Source organism: Rhinopithecus bieti, unplaced genomic scaffold (genome assembly GCF_001698545.2).
Source record: "Rhinopithecus bieti isolate Rb0 unplaced genomic scaffold, ASM169854v2 scaffold_2467, whole genome shotgun sequence".
In the NCBI taxonomy this organism is placed as follows: Eukaryota; Metazoa; Chordata; class Mammalia; order Primates; family Cercopithecidae; genus Rhinopithecus; species Rhinopithecus bieti.
This window is the reverse complement of record NW_016803926.1, coordinates 1081947-1087930: the sequence shown is the minus strand read 5'-3', so window position 1 is coordinate 1087930 and position 5984 is coordinate 1081947. Positions and strand designations below refer to the sequence as shown.

General features: G+C 39.9%; 1 pseudogene; it reads right to left on the bottom strand.

Annotated features, from left to right (window-relative positions):
* Positions 1 to 3514: 3514 nt before the first annotated feature.
* Positions 3515 to 5171, bottom strand: LOC108519787 (pescadillo homolog pseudogene; annotated as a pseudogene).
* Between the last annotated feature and the right edge of the window lie 813 nt (positions 5172 to 5984).

The window sequence follows — 5984 nt, the reverse complement described above, 5'->3', positions numbered from 1 at the left end:
ATATATACTTTTTTTTTTTTAACATGTTAAGGGGCTTGACCTGTAAGTTTCTGTGAGGTGAAGAATTTGGGATATGGAGTAGAAAAATACCTTCCCTAATAGGTAAAATATGGTATAAAGCATACTTAAATTATGCATATAAAATGACATTATTTTATCTAATGTAAAACAAAAAGATAATTAAATGTCATGAGTTAGGAATGGGGATAACAGTCATGATAACATAATTTAATTAGACTAGATCATCTCCAGGTTTTCATTGACTTATTTTTAAAATTTGTTACCTCTTTGATGTGATTGTTTTCAACCATTACTAAGCAATCCTATAGTCAATACAGGATTATTCAGTTACTGTATATGTACTCTTAAAGTTAATTTAGAGTTAATAATAAACCAAAATTACATGCTTTATATGGACTAAAATCTCTCCAGAATTCCCAACTTAACATACTTGAATCAGCTTAGTTGGCTTCAATGTTTTTTTAAAAGACAAAAGTCCAAGAGGGTTTTATGAAACTATTATGTATCCATCTAGGAATATTTCAGAAGTGCACTGCTCTTACATATAAAAAAGTCATTTTGATTGCACTTTGGAAACCAGGTGTTAAAATGTACAGCTTGTATGACTTCAGTTTAATGGGCTGTCAACTGTCCAGGCAACTGCAGTACAAAGCTAGGCATGTCTTTAATCTTCAAAGAAAAAAAAGTAAAGAGAATAAATTCAGCTATTAGCTTGAAGGTAAAAACAAATGAAAGGATAAGGTGAAAGCAAGCAGTATTAGAGTTCATAGATTTCTTATTAGAAATTTGAAATTATATTATCAGTGCATGGTAATTATATACATATACATATGCATATATATATATACACACACATACATGTGCACTCACATACAAGTATATTCGTGGGTAACTTAATGACAGAGATAAGTTCTGAGGAATGAATCCTTGGATGACGTCCTTGCTTGTATGAACATCATGGAGTGTACTTACACAAACCTGGATGATACAGTGTACTACACAACTAGGCTATGTGGTATGGCCTGTTGCTCCCAGCTACAAACCTGTATGGCATGCTATTTGTGAATCTAAACATATCTAAGCATAGAAGAAGTACAGTAAAAATACAATATAAAAGATAAAAAATGGTACTTGTGTATAGGGCACTTATCATGGAAGGGAATTGTAGTACTAGAAGTTGTCTGGGTGAGTGAGTGAGTGAGTGGTGAGTGCATGTGAAGACCTATGACATTACTTTACAACACTACTGCAGAATTTATAAACACTGTCCAGAGGCTACACTAAATTTATTCAAAAAACATGTTCTTTGTTTAATAATAAACTTAGCTTCTGTAACTTCTTTATAAAGTATTTAATATTTTTTCTTTTGCTTTTTTTTACAGTAACGCTTAGCTTAAAACACAAATATATTGTACAGCTATACAAAATTTTTTTCTGTATTTTCTTATTTTATAAACATTTTTCTATTTTCTGATTTTTTGTTTTACTTCTTAAACTCTCCTGTTAAAAATTAACACACACATATTAGTCTAGGCCACATAGGGCCAGGGTTATCAATGTCACTGTCTTCCCTCTCCTCATCTTGTCTCAGTGGAAATTCTTCGGGGGCAGCAACACACATGGATCTCTCATTTTTCTATGATAACAATGCCTTCTTCTGAAAGACTTCCGGAAGAACTTATCTGAAGCTATTCTATAGTTAATTTTTAAAAAAATAAATAGGAGTATACTCTAAAGTAACAATAAAAATCATAGTATAGTAAGTCCATAAGCCAGTAACATAGTCATTTATTTTCATTATCAAGTGTTATGTACTGTGCTTTATTGTATGTGTTATACTTCTATAAACTGCCAGGGCAGTAGGTTTGTTCACACCAGCATCATCACAAGCACATGAGTTTCTGCTACAGCAATATGACAATTACATTGTCACTAGGCAAGAGGAATTTTTCAGCTCCATTATAATCTTATAGGACCACTGTCACATATGCAGTCAATCACTGACCAAAACATCATATGGACAGCATGACTCACCATTTTCCAATGATAAATTACATAATAAAGTAAATTATTAGCAACAGAACTAATTGTATAGTTCTGAACATCTAATTAAAATATTGGTTTTGAGAACATTTAAGTTAGTCCAGGTTTGATTATTTTATTTGTACCTATGAAAATATTTGTTTTACTTTTATAACTTGAATGGCTTTTGCATAGTTTTGATATAGCCATAACATTAATAATTATGCCAAACTTATGTCCTTGCAATATTCATAATGTCTTATTTTTTAGAATCATTTGGTCTTTACAATAAAGACAGTCTTACTTTTTAAAAATTTATTTATGCTTCTCTAATTTATTCTTTAGATTCTAAATGCATGTTTGGGATTACCTTAGTAGTTTATGCATTAAAAAAATGATTCTTTTGGTGGGTATATGTGTGAAGACAAGCTAGTTTTTTACTAAATATTTCCTCTTTTTTAATCTTTTTAATATACTTCATCATCATACCTAATATTTTGTATTTTATTACAAACTACAAATATGCATTGCTTGTATTTTAATTTATAATTTAAATTTATTAAACAAATGTATATACATAAATTTCAGTCCAATAATTTCACATGGCTACTTCATTCACCATGCAAATTTGTATGTCCAGACAATTTTTTCCAACGTATTTAAATAATATATTTAATAACTTTTTTGAATTCACTGCAGAGTTTGACAGATAGAAAATCAACTATTTGGGGGCTTAGTTATCTTACTACTGCACCCAATAGACTCACATACACACACGCACACACACACGCACATATGCGCGCACACACATAATATTTTTTCCTATTCATCTAATATAGAGGTAATATTTTTTAACCTTAATCTCCATCATGGTTACATAGGTGCTTAGATTTTTTTAAACTTTTATTGTACTCTATTCTTTAAAAATGTACAATATGCTACAGGTTTGTTATACTTCAATAACAGGGAAATGAATTAATTAAATTAATTGAGTGAATAAATTAAATGACTTACTTTTAGTGAATCTATTTCTTTTCTTCGCAATTGGCTGCAAAAGTCCAGTCGTTTAATCACAATTGCTACCCACACCCTCAACCCATCACAGCCTGAGAATCATGGGATACACTGTGTGGGAGGGAGCCGTGGAAAGCCAAGATGAATGGGGACAGCATGTGAGGGCCTGTTCAGGCCCCTGCACCTCATGTCACTGGCTTCTAGGAGCACAGAATCAGGCTGGGCACAGAGGCCTCTTTTCTGCCCAGGAACCAGCAGGGGAGCTCCATCCAGAGGAAGTCAGGTCTCCCCACCAGGCTAGTCAGAGAGCATGGGGGTCAGGACTGGCTGGAGGAAGGAAGAAGTGAAGAAAAGAGAAGCGACTCTGATCTGTCACCACACTTAGGTGCTCTGACCTGCCTCTCCCACATTCAGCTGCTGGAGAGTTGGCCTCGCCCCTCTGAGGGGCCACTGGCACTCAAACTGGCCTTGACTTCTCTGCTTTCTTCTCAGATCTCACTGCCTCATCATGGGCTTTCTGCTACTCTGGTAGCTTTTTGGCCTCTTGGCTTTTCTACCTTTTGTCAAACATGATCTTCTGGTACAGGTACTTCTCCAGCTTCTTCATCATAAGGATCAGGCGCTGGCCTCACTCTTCTCCTCCTGGGCCCGCTGCTGCTCGGAACTACCCTCCTCTTCATTTTCTCCCCCTTCATCACCATCACCTTGGTTGTCTTCCTCCTCCTCCTCTTCTGACTCATTCAAGTTTCCTGGGTCCTCTCCCAGCTGCAGAGCCAGAAGCTTCAGCTTCTCAGGTGGGATGTAATCTCCTTCCTCCTCAGTCACAAAGGGTGAAGGGTATTGGGGTAGCTGCATTGCAGGGAAGTACTCTGCTCCAGGGAAGTGCAGTCTAGCGTTCATGGAGTCAAACACCTACTGGGGCTCCACGTAGTGCCCGCTACTAATTGAGGTCTGCTGCCCAGGCCAGTCGACAATCTGGTGGGTGCTACATAAGTGGGACTGGTGCACAAAGGCTTTTGCCAGGATATGTCTCCCCAAAAACTCCTGATAACGAAGGCTAGGGCTTCAGGGGATACCTGTCAGTTAAGGAAAAACTTCAAGCCCTCAGAAAGCTTCTTGTGCTTCTCTTGTGCCTCCAGCTCCTTCCTGAGGTCCTCCTCCTGCACCGCCAACTCCCCCTGGGCGGGAAACTCATCCACCTCGGCCTTTCTCTGTGGCAAGCACCACAGCGTGGGCCAGGCTGACACTGAGGGCCTCCAGTTTCTCCACTGGCCTCTCCGAGTCCAGCGCGTAGGTACCATCGCTGGCCTTCGCCTCTGCTTGGGCCTGACCTTCAGCTTGAGGGAATAGTGAACGTTGAGCGACTGATTGATAGAGGCTGAAGTTCATCGATGAAGCCCAGCAAGGTGATGTAGAACTAGGTGAAGGTGGCCATGACTCTGAAGTCCATGTCTGTCGGGTGGTCATGGGAGAAAGCATAGGGGTTGATCCATACAATGGGCTGTACCAGCACCTCAGCCTGGTAGTAAATGCCTTTGATGGACACGAAGACCTTGCTCAGGGCACAGGGAGTGATGATGTAATGCATGAACTTCACTGCCAGCCTGCAGCACAGCTGAATGGTCTCTACATGGGACTTGTCAGTCCACGGGAAGGTGGAAAAGAGGAAGCACATGGAGAAGGCAGCGCCACCCAGGTCCCCCCAGGCGTCAATGAATATGGGGTACCATTCCTTGATGACACGGTCATGTTTGTGGTCAATCTTATTGCCCTTTACATGTTCCTCAGTGTTCCGCTCGCTTTTCCCATAGGCCTTCTGGGGCTTCCAGACAGATTCCTTGTATCCCCGGACCTTGTTGAAGATGAACTTTTGGAGGAGAAACCTGATGTCTTCCATAAGGTAGCAAGTTTGGGCCGCAGTAGCACCTTTATTAACCTTCTTGTGTTTGGGTTCATGAGGATAAATGTCCATCAAGATGCACTGTCTCCTCGAGTCAGCCATGGTCAGTGGGAGCTTCTTTCCTGGCTTTGCTTCCGGTGATGTGGTTGGTGGGTGAGCCTCCTTCTTGCTGCTGCTTCTCAAGCCTCCTGTAGCTCCACGTTAAGGAGCCCATGAGTGCCGCAGACTGACAGTGCCACTTCCTCCTGAAGTCTCTATTTGTCCTCTCGCAAAAATCTTTTACTCTCTAAATATAAACCACACTTTATATTAATTAATTTCGTAACATTTAGTCTTCAGTTTTAGCATTTAATTATATATTTCAACTTGGGGATAAAACATATTACAAAAGAGTTTACATTGCCTTTTAATGACCTATAGGTTACTCTATTATGGTTCAAGTAACTATTAGTTTATTGAAAAAAAATTATTTAATGGTCTTGTGTCCAGAATTGGTGGGTTCTTGGTCTCACTGACCTGAATGAAGCCACGGACCCTCATGGTGAGTGTTACAGTTTTTAAAGATGGTGTGTCTGGAGTTCGTTCCTTCTGATGTTCAGACGTGTTCAGAGTTTCCTCCTGGTGGGTTCGTGGTCTCGCTGACTTCAGGAGCGAAGCTGCAGACCTTCACGGTGAATGTCACAGTTCTTAAGGAGGCGCATCTGGAGTTTTCTGTTCCTCCCATCTGGAGTTGTTCATTCCTCCTGGTGGGTTCGGGGTCTGGAGTTGGTCATTCCTCCCTGGTGGGTTCGTGGTCTTGCTGCAGACCTTTGCCTTGAGTGTTACAGCTCATAAAAGCAGTGCAGACCCAGACTGAAGCAGAAAGATTTATTGCAAAGAGCAAAAGAACAAAGCCTCCACAGCACGTAAGTGGACCCAAGCAAGTTGCCACTCCTGGCTAGGGCAGCCTGCTTTTATTCCCTTATCTGGCCCCACCCACATCCTGCTGATTGGTCCATTTTACAGAGTGCCAATTAGTCCATTTTAC